Genomic DNA, 15536 nt, shown 5'->3' on the forward strand with positions numbered 1-15536 from the left:
TGTATTTTCATGAGTAGAGTTTAATTTTTCCCATAATATGCGTCTATGTGTTTTGTGAAGTAAAGAAACTCCTGCTTGAAAATATTGGGGATAACAGATTAAAGTATTTCTTTCTAAACTTTTAATAGTATTTTCATGATAAAAAATTCTTTGTGTGATAACGTGTCCTTGTTCGTCCAAACCAAAACCATTTTCTCGCTAATTTTTCATTGATACATTGAATAACAATACTATGACAATAAAGTAGCATTACCATCTGACTTTGTAATACTTGTTTTACAATTAAAAGTCATTAGAAAAGGAAATATATTTCTACAAGTACACATAAATGATTTTTGAGGATTTTAGTGAGTAATACAAACGCCATACGTAAATTTATCAGGTTTATAACAACCTTTACATTGGTGTTTGTCAGTAGCAAGTTTTTGTCCACATTCTGAACATTGAAAAAGAACGCGTGAACCACACGAAAAATTATGTACAGTGGAAAATTTTTCATTCAACATGGTTATAGCGTGAAAAGAATTGTGTTTTTTTAAAAAAAAATTTTATTGTATTGATTGTTTTTCTACGTTGATAAGCTTTATTTCTTTCGTTCTGATTGATAAAAACTCTTTGAGAATCTTTATCGTCTTTGGTAATGTTCGCGTTTTTATATACCACTTTTAATAGTTCTGTAAGACTGCTTTTATATTGCGATTTTTATTTAGAATGTAATGAACGAATTTTTGTATTTTTTTTATTGATGGAAAAAATTTTAATATTGATACGATAAAAAGTGTTTATGTAAGAAAAAGAATGACACAAAACTAACAAAGTTTGGAAGAAATATTTTTAGATTTTTCTTTTAAATCTTGCAAATCGTTTTTCCATGCGATAATACTTTTTTCGTCTTGGTTTTCAAAAAGGACTTATAAAATGTCATCTCCTAATTGTAAATTGGTTGTATTTTTTCTAAAACTTTTTCATTCCATTCTTTGATTGTACACACATTCCATTGTCGAGCCAACAAAGAGATTAGAAAAGCAGAATAAAAACATAAACCAGGTTCAAACAAAATATTATAATCCAAAAACATTTTTTTTTTGTTCGTAATATCATACTTTAGTAAAAGGAAGATCTTTGTCTGATTTTTTCAATTGTGATATGGAATGAAGTCTATACCATTCTCCATCCCATTCGTCTACATCGATTTCTATGATATTTTTTGATGTTTTTCTTATATAAAATTATTTTTCGTTTTTTTTCCTATATCTTTTTATCTTTTTCTTTTTTTTTGTAACCACTATTCGTTGTTTTTACGTTTTTCTTAGTATTTTTTATTATACCCTTCCTTTTTTTAATTCGCTCATCCGTCATTTCCATTTTTTTTATAACCAGACAATTCTTAATTTCATAATTTCATCATCGACCTTTCGGTTAAAATACTTAGAGACTTGACTTTAATATTACATAATCGTATCAACTTCCATCCGCTGTCGTTTTCCAAAATATTAGAAACTCCTCGATGGTTTGTGTCTTGAATAAAACGTAAATTGGATAGACCTTCTAAAGGTTTTATAAAATAAACAGGAGAATTGTAACAATGTTTTATTATTTTACAATAACCATCTTCAATAGATTTACAACATAAACTAACAATAATATAAACAATTAAAAACTTTGAAACAAATCCACAAAACCAGTACTACTTTTCATTTCCATTTCAAATCCTTCTAATGTTTTTTGATCTATATGATAAACGATTTCATCTGAACTTTGAATTTCTGCATTAAGTTGCAATTCTTCAACAATATCTTCATCTTTATATCTGTCTTTGACGAAATAAAAATATTCTCTATATATACTGTTGTTACTAAATTTTCTTTCCTCAGTTTTTTATTCAAATTTCATTTTTTATACCTGAAAAAAATTATATATACTTGTTTTTAAATTGTAACACATCCGAATTAACACTTATAAATTTAAATAGTTTTTGTAATTCTAATTTATTATTATGAATAGTATAAATATTGTTAATATTACAAACTCGTGATAAAGAAACATTATGAAGTGAATTATTAAAAGCATTAGAATTAAAATTAATAACTGCTTTATTCATTATCATCCTTGTGCTTTATGTACAGTAAAAAAAAAAGCTAATCGTAAAGGCAAACCCAATCTTGAGGCTACAACAGTGTGAGAGCAATCTAAAATCTCTTCTTTTACAAATTCAACTCTAACTTCTCTCCCATTCATATTAACCCAAACAGCATTATTTTCTATTAAAGTGATTATACCCACAGTACAATTACACAAACCTTCTTCAAAATTAATATTTCTCACAAGCATAACAACTGCGCTTATTTTAAGATGAACAGCTGCAGAAATTTGAAATGTATATTGTATGTTTGGATTTTTAATGACATCTTTAAAGTAAAACCAACGACCTTCATCGTTTATATTATTCTTTTTTTTTTTGTTATAAATATTGACTTCCATATTTTTAAAAAATATTTACGTATAATATATTCAAATACTTTGCCAAAACGCACTTCATTTAAAGCTTCAAAAAATTGAGCATCTTCTTTTGTCTAAAATATTCGGTTAAAACAAGAACTTGTGTCATGTATTGTTGCCATATTTTAGATTTAAAAAAAATTTTTGCTTTGACAGGCGGTAATTAAAAAAAATCACCACAAGAACTCAGTTGTATATCTCCAAAAAGTTCATCGTTGCATTGTTTAATTTTGCAAGCTAATAAATGTAACAAATCAAATGTTAGAGCGTTAAGCATCGAAATTTCATCAATAATAAAGCATCGACGCTCAACCAACGTTTTTTAACGTCGGGATGCATATGTTGCATATTGTAATCTAAACCTTTAACACCTGTTTTTATACCAGCAAATGCGTGTATAGCCACACTATTTAATAAAAAAGTTGCTTTTCCTGTGCTCGCTGTAATATGTATTGTTTTATAGATTTGTATACTTTGAGCAATTTCTTTCACTATGTAACTTTTTCCACAACCTGCGCCTCTAGTAATAAAAAAATTCACTCTATCATCAAGCCATCGAAGAGTTTTTTGTCCTTGTAAAGATAACATTTTTTTTATTACTTGCTGAAAAAAAGTTACAAAAAAAGTTAATTCGTTTATAAATACATAAAGCAAATTTTACAAAAATCATCATAAAAATAATGCTTGCATCAATGTTTTTTTCCAATATACATGAAAAATTGTCGTTATTCCCATTACCAAGCAATAAAAACTTTACAGCTAACATTTGATCATCATTCAACACATTTTTTTGTTTATTGTTTGTAGTAATATATTTCATATTTAACAACTTCAACAACTTTTGGTTAGTATCATTTTCTCTTATTTTATTCATCCAAAAAAAATTTCATTTAATTAAATTGTTCAAAACACTTTTTACAATATATAAAAGCACAACTTTATTTTCAAATTTCTGAGTATTTAAATTTATTACAATCTTCGCATTCGTTTAAATAGTGCTTAAAATTTATTTGAAAAAATTAAAAAAACCCAAATAAAAATAAAGTTTATTTTTTATTAGTTAATTCCATTTCATTTTTTCGCTTGAGGTCATTGTCGTGAATATATATTTTTTCACTTTCTCGAATTTTTCTTGACAGATACACATGGATTTTTACCATTACAAATATTTTCACACAAATCCATTGAAATCATACATTTTTCTATTACTCCACTTGGCATCAGATTTTACTACATAATCTAATAACTTATCCAAATTAATACCTTCATCGATAGTTTCCATATACAAATCAAAATCGACAGTGGATATTTCAGTCAATTTTTATTATGTAATCTAAATAATATTTTATATGCTAAAAAAATATTTTATATGCTTTTCTTAACGCTACATAATTAAAACAAGAAATCATATTACAAAATACACAATAAGGTGAACATTCACATTGAGCAATTTTACAAAGATCTTCATATACATAATCACGCTTTTTACAAATAACATGGAGTAATTCTTTTTGACAAGCAAGTATTTTTGCAGTTTTTTCACAAATTTGTAAATCATTTTCATCGAGAGCCCACCATCGCATTGGGTTTAATAACCTAAACAAAATTTCCTTTTCCATTAAATACTTTGCAATGCTTTTCTTTTCCTTTTCTTCTGAATAACTTAAAACTCGTATTTCTTCTAGTTTTATTTTACGAACTTCTTTTACAAAATTATCACATTGTTATTTACTCATTTCAATTTCTTTGCTCATTTGAAAATCTTTTATTGGATATTCAAACAAGGCAATTCTAAAGTTTTCATACCCAGCATTGTCAGTAATAATATCATAACCACCAACATTATTTTTAACAATATCCATTTCCGCAATAACGAAATCAATTTTTATTATGTAATCTAAAAATAATTTTACAAATTTTTAAATAACATTATAATTTTTAAATATTTGGAGTACTATTCTTTAAGATTTTCTTCGCGAATATATCGTTAAATAAGATCATAATTTCTTTTACAAGATTCGCAAAGATTATAACCAGTACAATTTTCTTTTGAACAAGAATCTGCACCATGCATTAACATTCGCATTGCTTGAGATTATCATGAACAACAGCTGTTTTTAACAAAAGTTGGGTAATAAAATTTTCAACATGAAATTCAAAATCTGACATTTCTATTGTGTAGTTTAAAAAAACACAATAAAAAGTTATAATAAAAAAATTAAATTATTTGTCAACAGATTTCTTTGATGTATTCACCGCGTATACAACTTTAGTCTTATGTTGACAACATTGACAAGATTCATATCGAAATGGTGAGTTTGGTGGTATAACAAGTCTATTTGATGTTCGTTCCACTATATTTTCTATTTTTTATTATGTAATCTAAAAAATATAATTAAAAAATACATGTTGTTATTTCTAAAAGTTTTGTTTTCATATCACCATAAATTAATTTTTGGCAAATTTCTTTAATATAATCACTACATTGTTTACAAAGATTATTAGTTTTACGTTGACAATATCCTACAAAATGAACAAGTGAAAGTGTTTCTGTTGACACATCAAGTTGTTTAGCAGCTTGTAATACAATATTTTCTACTTTTTATTATGCAATCTAAAGTAAACCATTCAAATAATCCATCATATTTAAAAATGAACATTTTAATTCCTTTCTTAAAATTATTAGTTTTTCAGACTCGTTTATAAACATAACAGTTTATTTATTTAGTCTTCATTTATTATATTCATTTCACGAATATCGTTGTTCTGTAAAAACTGAATCACAGCTTGAAACAAGTTAAAAATAGCATGTTCTCTTCTTTAATCAAATCCCAAGTATTAATTTTTGCAACAGTTTCCATAGTTTTTTATTTTAGCTAAAACAAATAATTACAATTCAACAAATAAATTATTAAACGTATATTCTAAATCCTGATTATATGCAATATGATCATAAGCAAATCTTAATAGTTCTTTAAATTTTTCTGAAAGAAACTTTAAATTATTTAAAATTAATTCAGTATTTGTTTCCGTTTCCATTAAACTTAAATTATTTATAATTGTTTCACTTTTTGTATCCATTCGAACTACATTTCGATTATAATGATATCTTCTTCTTTCGAACTACAACTGTGCATAAATAGAAGCAAATATTACTTAATTTTACACCTAATATACAAATTATTTTCCACTAAATAATTATCAATGTTTGATTTTTTTCTTATACTACAATAATTAAAACCACAATTTTGTCCATCTTTCGGTGGACGTTAGAAACAATTGTTGTTCTGAGTAAGAAAACTTTTTTTAATTTAAGCACCATTAAGACCGCATATCTTAAATGATATCATTCGGTTTGAAAAAGGCCATTTTATAATAACATTATAAGGTGTAGATCGCATGACAATATACAAACCAACTTCTTTATTATCACATTCATGTTAATCGCATTTTATGTTTACGGTTAATCTCAATGCAAATTAATATTTTTTGAAGTAAAATGGAACACTGTAACCAGATTTGCGAGCATCTTGAAAATTATTATGAAAATTTTTTAAAATTCATATTTTAGTACCGTCTCCAGCATTATCATACAACTCTTCTAAAACTGAAATTCTAAAATCTAAATCTTTCGTTTTCCATTGTACAACTCGTTTATTACGATAGTAGGTTTGTTGGTATAAATGGTCATAGTTAGTCTCAAATGTTCTTCTTTCTCTTGTTTGTTCTCTTTTACTCGCACTCCGTCAGTTTCGATTTCATTTTGTGTTGTATTATTTTCAATACCACATTCGAGCATATCGGCCATATTTTTCACTAATCTAAAAAATAATAAAGAAGAATATTTAAATATATCTAAAAAAAAATGATACAAAATTGTTTCCCCGTTGAACCAAAACCACCATTTCTTTCAACGTGTTTAATCATTGATATTGTCATGTCACGACAAGAACATCCGTCGATTTATGTAATTATTTCTGCTGCTTTCAATGTTTTCAAAAATCCCATTTGACCTACAGCATCTCCACGATTAATAATATAATCTTCTTTCGAGTAATTATAAAGCAACACTTTAATTTCATAATTATTATCAACATCTATTATTCCATGTCTAATCGACGTCTATTATTCCAATCGACGTCTATTATTCCAACGTTTATTACTCTTTAATTTCATAATTATAATCGACGTCTATTATTCCAAGAGCAATGAACACGACAACACCATATTTATAAGCGATACCTGATTTTGAATATATTTGTCCTTGTAAATCTTCATCTATTTTATCAATATATACTCCAGTACTTACTAAAGTACACTCGTTGGGTTGAAGTATGTAATGCTTTGTACTTCTTAAATCAAAACAAGCACTCCCTTTAGATAATAATACCATTCTTGAGTACCTCTTATTTTAATCATCTAAAAATTATTAAAAAATTTTATATACATACTAAATCTTCTTCCACAGGAGTATAAATAACTTTTCTCTATTTTTTTTATGCAACTCGATACAATTTTTACAAAGACTTAATCTACAGTAAAAACATTCAAAACAATATAAAAATTTATTTTCACAAATATTGCAATGTCCAAACCATTTGTAATAAAAATAAAATTGAGCTAAATCTTTTACATTTAAAGGTCTTTTATAAGTTCATTTATATACGGTAATAAAGGAATACATGTAATAAATTCTGTGTCCATCCACATTTGGTATAATAAATTATCTACATCTTTTTCTAATATTCTATTGTAATCTTTTATCAGCGTAGATTTTTTCAAATTTATTACTAGCATCGAAATGTTTATATTTTAATTTAACAATTTCCAACCTCGTTCTCTCGTAGTATTAAGTTTTAATATCCTCCGTTTTTTAGAAGACACTACCTTTGAGGTCTTTACCAGAAGAAGCTGTTGTTTGAACAAGACATTTTTTCGCCTTTTTATATAAAAACGTAGTCATAACGACTTAATCTAATTCATTAAAATAGAGTTAAAGTATCAAAGTACAGAGTTTAAAGTTCAAAGGTCTCATCGTACCCCACTTTGAACTTTAAACTCGTATGACATCACAAGGATTAATATTCTTCATAAAACTTGTTTTGTTCTTGTTTTTGAATCTCTCTTTTCAACTCAAAACATTATAAAAGGTTCTCATTTTAATTTAAAATTTATTCAAACACAACCAAAAAATAAATGGAAGACTATGAAGTTGTTTATTGAAATGATAACAACTATGTCAAATTTGCAGATTTAGCAGCAGCCACTTTGTGGCTTGTTGAATTTAAAAAAGAAAAAAATATAAAATATAAACAATATTCAACTGTTCCCCTTAAACCACTTGCACAATTTAACTATGTTAAAAAAGAATTAATCTACAAACCAAAAAATAATGGCTGCGAAATTTTATTGCCATGGAAATACAAAGACATGTGTGATCATTACAAAACAAATTATTTATACAGATCCGAACTTAAATTAACCAAAGACGATACCAAATTCAAAATTCCTAAAGGCGAAATCACTTTTAACGTAGTCTTTAAATTTAATCACAATAAAATGACAAAAAAAAGTGTTGGAATCTTTGATGGAAAATATGCACACCGCTCAAAATAGAGCTAATCAATCTGTAGCTTATCCAAAAACGGGTATATTAAAAAACGTCGAGTTTAACCGTTATACTATTCGTTTAGCAAAAGAAGATGGTGAGATTCATATCACCGAACACGATAGAATATTACCTGTAGAACCTTCTTTCATCAGCACCATCAATAAAAATGGTATTTATAGAAGTTATATTATGAATTAATAAAAAACCGCTGATTCACTAGCTGAGAAATAAACGAACGAGGCGAAAAAAGTCAAACTTGAAGTACAAGAAGAAGAAGAAGAATTTTTTATGTAAAATGTTTTTGTAAAAAAATTTTTTAATTGAATTAAAAAACCTGTTTTATTAATACAAAACTTGTTTTGATATAAATTTTCCTATATAAAGAGTTGTTAAAAACATTCTAGTTCATTTTTGAAAGAGACAATGACTAGTAAACAACTCGATGAAAGTCTGATCAAAGCTGTTTAACTATTTTATCCTGAAAATGAATTACATCCTATGCTGTTTGAATTTCATCACATAAATAACACGTATGAAGAGTGCCAGGACATGATATTTTCCTATTTAAAAAAATTTAACTTTGAATTAAACTTGAAAGAAGAAAAATTTCTTGATTTGTATTATACTTTTAAAGCTAAAGACTATGAAAACTCTCTTCATTTGTTTGAAAAAGCATCTTGTCGATATATGACTTTTGCAGAACAATCACCCTCATGGATAAATAACATGTTTGAAATATGTCATTTGATCAATGAGGATTTTTTAAATATAACAAAAACAACAGTAGAAAATCGATATGAAGAACAAAGAAAAATGTTGGATGAGTTTATTAAAGTCTACAAACTTTTATACAAGAGAACAAAAAGAAATCACAATAGATGTACTTCATGGAAAAGCAAACTTGAACTTTCTTTGAAATATTATTTTTTGTTTCCTTATATGACCAACAAATAGGAATGCGACGAGTTGAAGAAAAATTGTAAAATATTAGAAAACATTTATCCTGCTTGCATGCAACAGCCTTATTTTTTGTATCACGACAAGCTGGTTCATAATGGATATTATACCATTTACACACCTACGCCTATTTATGTATATTTTTTAGATAAAAAAGTTCATACAGAAGGCGATAAAGTTTATATTTATAAAGCCTTCGATCGCTGCAATTTTCACGATAAAGTTTCAATAGAAATGTTTGCTACAGCGCAATGGTTTTTTTTTCTTTGAAAGAAACTTTAACATTTCGATTATTCTAAACAAAAAAGAAGACGAAATTTATAATTACGAAAACAACAAAGCGGCATGGAGTCAACCTATACACAAAAACACTAATTTCACCAAGTATTATTTGAACACGAAAGAAGGATTATAAACAAGACATTTTTTTTTCCATTTCAAAAAGTTGATATACAAGTTTGTTAACACGAAATATATTATCAAAACATTCACATTTGTTTTTTTTCAAAACAGTCATACAATGCATATTATCGTTAATCAATTTGATAAACCCTCCGTAGTCTTCAACGCATATATCTGTATGTACAAAACCGTTAATATAATCTTCTAAAAATAATCAAACATGAACGTTTCGTAGGGAGGACAATGTTCCAAAACATGTGTTTTTCTTAAATAATGTTGAAAATGTTCCATACACAACGGTTCGTTGTTTACATACATAGATAGCTTGAACTATTTAGGAAATAGTAAACGATTCAAATCAAAAGTATAAATTTTATTTTGGGTGTTGAATGAGTTCAAAACGTTTTTTTCAATATTGCCTCCTTTGAAAATACAATATTCAATTTGTATTTATTTAATTGTTCTTTTAAGTAAGCGATTACAGAACAGCAAAAAATAATTTCGCTAGTAAATTTAAACGATGGGTAAAAGCTTAATCCATGAATGTTATTGTAGCAATAATTAAAAGCTTTTTTATATTTTTTATTTAAATTATCAAACTTTAGGCATGGTATCACTTGCACGTGAAAATATTGTTTATCGTTGAGCGATCTTAAACAAAGTTCTCTTATACAATTACAGCCCCACGCGTGTTTTTCCTTGTTTGATATATATTCCATATCCAACAACCACAACTAATAAAATATAAATTTTTATTTAAAAAAGAAGCGTATTCTTTTAATAAAATGAATAAAAAAGCATAAAATCAAATTAAAAAAATTTATGCATTTTTTATATTAAGACAAATGAATCACGTTGATAGCAATATTAAAAAATCCACAACAATTGCGCTATTTGCGCGATAGATTAAGTATCTAAGAAATATAAGCTTCACGGAAACAAATCTGGAAATTCTTCACCCTCATCTGATCATATAGAAGAAGAACGTTATACAGATAAAAAATCAATTGAATTTCTACAAAATATACTCGATTCTCAATGAATAACATTAAGTTCTTATGCTATTGAAAATGTTTTAAAAGCAGTCAATTTAAAAATTTGTTAGAAAATCCACAACTCTGCCCTCTTCACCTCGAGTAATTTGACAAATTGAAAAAAGAACATGTTGACAACAACTTTATAGCTGAATACTATAAATCCAAGCTTACTGTTTTGTTGTTAGAAAGAGATATAAAATCTACTTTCGATCAAACAGATGGTTTCGTAGATACGTTTACTACAAAAATAATACCTACCGTCTCCTCTTTGATAGAAAAACTAGATGGAGCTTTAAAAAAAAATCAGTTAAAGAAACATTGAAGGAATTATAAAGGAAGGAACCAGCCATAAAAAAACTTAATTTGGTAATATATTACACGCTATTGTAACAATATTTATTACGAGGTTTTTTAGTTTAGAAAAAGAAGAATAAATGGCTACTGATGAATCTTTGTCTCTTTTTTTAAAAAACTCTAAATTTAAAAAATATTTTATAGGAGTTTATGCTTTTGACGAACTCAGTCAAACGCAGACTCATATTCATATTATTATTTATATGAAAAAAAATGGTTCTTTTATTATTTACAACAATGAAACTACAAAAGAAGCAGGATAACATTGAAGAGTGTTGATCTAAATAGATAAAGCTCATCTTTTTTAGGAGAAGAAAGCGTATTACAACAAGTTCCAAAATATTTAAGATTTAATAGACATTTGTTTGAAGCAGTAAAAGAAGTAAACACCAACGTACAAATCAACACTATTAATATTAACTACAACGAAATTGAAATTATTTCTTATATACGACAAACAAATCATTTTCCTACGGAATGTACAACAGATAACCATAAGTTTTGATGGTTTACTAAATTTTAAAATATAGCGAAATAAGCGCTAATCAAAACGTGCTTTTTTTGTACAACAAATTTCCTTTTCAATGGAACGATAGCAGTTTATGTGGAGCGTTTGCCGCTTATTTTGTAGCTCTTTCATTTCGCAGTAAAAATGTTTTTTATAGTGAACAAATTTATTTACCTTCATTGTGCAGATTGTTAAATTATCATTTTTACGAAGTAACATCTATTCATGTTTCCCCACTAGCTCAAATAAATCTTTATCCATTTTTTCAATTTATAAAAAAGAACTCTTGATGATACCGCTAAACAACTGTTTGAAAAAGACATACATTTACATTTATATATGAGAAAACAGGAAAATCTGGAACGAGAGCTATTGTCTGTGAAAACAAAACAAATTCCTTTGGATCATGATATTTTTGAAAAACAAATATTGGCTCAAAATGCAATTAAAAGATTTCTAAAAGATGCTGGATTCTTGGGAACCAATTACAAAGTAACATGGGAGAAACTATCAATTTTAGATATTAAAGCTATTCCTTCTGTATTGAACGAGGAAAATACTTATCACATGCAGCAAAATGAAATGAATATAATTTACTTGAACAATTATACTCGATTAAAGTCTGCAAATCAATTTTTAGATAATCCTATTGATGATGTCATGACTAAAAAAGAAATAAAAAGGCAAGTAGCTCTGAATTTAATATAATCAAACATGAAGAGACCAACACACACACTGCTAAAAAAAACTATAGAAGAAAAATGCTCAACGTGTAATGGTTAAGGGGAATTGTTTTTTATAGTTTTTAAAGAAAAAAAAATGGAGCTGATAAAAAATTGTATTATTCATGTAATCAATAATGAAGTGTGGGTTTATAATAGTGTTACCAAAAGAAACGCGAAAATAGATCTTCATAAAACTCTCTGTTTATTTTGTAATGGAAAAAAAATAATAACGATGAAACCTAATAATGGAAGAAAACACGATATAAAAACACTACTAATTTATTTGTACATACTTTACTTTAGAAGATTTTAAATAATAATTTTTTACAAATTGTCCTTTTTAATATACTTCTAACACTTTATCGGGTGGCATATAAGGGTTAACAGGTTTTGTAACAACAGGATTCGGGGTGTTTGCAGTCGCTTTTGTTTTTTTGCCTTTCCACACTTTTTTTAAACCATATAAGAGCCCAGCAAACATGTCAGCGTTGAATCAACGTTGAAAACCGGTCGCAGCGTAGAAAAAGCGTTGCAGTTACAAAAACAACGCGCTTTTAACGTTAAATCAATGTTTGTTTTGTATACTAAATCGCGGTAAATTTAAACTTTAAATAAGCGTTGAAAATGTAACGTATTTTAGGCGTCTTAAAAAAAACGTTTATTCAACGTGGAATCAACTTCCACAAAAAGCCACTTTAAAGACGATTCAAAATCTACGCTTTATCAACGTTAAAAAAAACCGCTTTGTAAACGTCACATTTTTAATGTTGAATAAGCGTATTAATTTCAACGTATATGATCTTCTCAAAAAAATCTCGTTTAGTCAACGTTGAATAAAAGTACGCAAATAATCACTGTAAAAACGTCGCAAGGTTTAAGGTTTATCAACGTTAGGCATTAGCTGCTTTTTCAATGTATTTAAGCTATTTATGAAACAACGGTTATTCAACGTTACATATACCAACGTTGCAAACGTGGTAGTTAAAAAACGTTGAAAAAGTGTTTTTTTGCTAACGTTAATTAAACGTTGTTTCGACAACGTTAAGGAAGTGACGCATTGAAAATTATTATCTCATTAACTAGCCATTACAAAAATAATTTGCCGTAAAGCAAAGGCAATGAAAACTTAATAGAATGCATGCAGATAGTATAAAAAAAATATTTTATATTTGATGATATGCTATGTTACAATTCCTGTACGACCTCAGACACCACCCGTCCGGGTAGAAAAAAAGGTGAAATACAAACGATGAACCGGTGATAAGCAATGCACCGAGGAACTAGACGATTGAACCGAAAGGTTAAAAAAAAGTTCCCGGGTTCAAATAAAAGAACGACGCGCATGCGCATGCGCATGCGCGCAGAAAAATAAAGGATCAGGTGTCAAAAAAAAATTTTTCATCGAAAAAGGTTACAAATGATATTTATTCTGTTCCCTAAAAATAAGGTAGTGTTTTTTTGACCAATTTTCAAACGTTATGTTTAAGTGACGTTTTTTTCCAATTGTAACGAAAGAATGATATAGTTGGAGTTCTTCAAAAATCGTTTGTTATATAATTTCGCCATTTCCATAACGAGTAATACTTCTTCTTCTGGCAAAATAATAATTTCTATTACATCATTTGAATTTCCAGACATTGTATTAGTTAGCTAAAAAAAAGTTTATTTATAAAAATATATTTACAAAAAATTTAATCAAAATATTATTTAGAATTTAAATTAAAGGGGGGTGCGTCACAAATCCATTCTTCTTGGAATGGGGGGGGGGGGTGTTTCCTGATTCTTCTATTTTTTCTTTTTTGTTATTTTTAAAGTTTTTTATTTCCAATTTTTGACAATTTTGAAAATCGAGTCCTTTTAAGGGTCTTTTTAATTTCGCATTTGGTTGTTTGAATTCAAAGGAAGGAGCATTAAGATCCATCTCCCAGTTTTCAGCATCATTTTTTATTCATTTTTTAATTTATATCTAAAGAAAAAATGAAATGTTAGTATAAAGTGGTACAAAAAAAGAAAAAAAAAAGGAATAAAAAAAAACACAAAAAAATGGGATAAAATATATATATATATATTTCTAAATAAAAAAATACAAAAGTTATTTTTTTTGAAGATGGCAACTTTGACATACGCCACATTGTTTTATACAAAAATAGCGTTGGTTTATGGAAATCGAGTGTGCCAACGAATGCTTCTGCAGTTTGAAATAGTACGAATACACGGCTGTAAAAAAAAAATAGGAATAATAAATAAATAATTTAATGATAAAAAAAGAAAAAAAACAGAAATAAATATACCTTTCATTTGATTTCTTACTTTTTTATTCGGTTTTTTGTTGCTGTATGCATTGGTTTTCATTTTTTTTATTAGTTTGTCTATAAATATAAAATATTATTTTTATGATGTACAAAATTATTTTCACAAATATAATAATATTGATCGACTGACCATTGAGCATATTTCATAACACAATTATAAAAAAATTGAACATCATTATCGTTAATATAAGGATTAAAATAGTGAGTTCTAAATAAACGGTGTAAAGAAAATATAATTCTTCTATGTATCCAAAAAAATAAATTATGATCGTTTAAAAAAGTTAATTTATAATCAATATAAAAAAAATCTTCAGGATTGAATTGAGGAAATAAATATCCTAGCTGTTCTTTTAACAATTGCAATTCGATTTTAGTTCTTCTAATAGCTAAATTTCTTTTAGTTAATTGTTTTAAGGATTTTATATCTTGATCCATGTTATTTTTTGATTCGATGCAAAACCATTTGACAATGTTGATGAACTTGTATTCGTAAAAGTTTTTGCTTCTTTCTAGTTGCATTTTTTTATTAGTTATCTGAAAAAAAAATTAAAAAAATTGATTAACAATATTAAAATGAATAAAACAAGGTTCAGTAGTATTAAAATATTGTTCTTGGGACCAATTTATATATTCCATGATTAAACGATATAGTTTTTTCATTAAATGTATTTCCAGTTGTTTACGTGGATCAGCAAAACAAGATATTTCTGTAAAAAGTAAATGAAATAATTTGTAAAGATAACGTCTTTGAAGATTAAAAAATAATAAACGATTATTATTCAAATTCAAAAAGGAATCAAATTCAAAATCAATGAGTGAATGAAAATTATACAAGAACAATGTAATATTATCTTTATTTTTCCATTTGGTAAGTGGTAGTTTGGTTTTATCAAATAAAGAAACAATTTTTTTTGCAACTGTTTAAATTCTAAACGAATTCGTCAATATGCCAAAGTTCTTTTACATAAATCTTTCAAGGTAAGTTGAGATTGATTTTCATGGGTAAATCTGTTAAAGCGATCCAATCTAAAATTGTCGTAATCAAAAAGATAATAAGAAAAATGTCGTTCTTCTGGGCTAAATAAAATGATTGTTTGATGTTCAAAGTTTCTAATGTAAGAACGAATGTTT

The sequence above is a fragment of the Hydra vulgaris genome, chromosome 06, assembly GCF_038396675.1.
Source record: "Hydra vulgaris chromosome 06, alternate assembly HydraT2T_AEP".
Lineage (NCBI taxonomy): Eukaryota > Metazoa > Cnidaria > Hydrozoa > Anthoathecata > Hydridae > Hydra > Hydra vulgaris.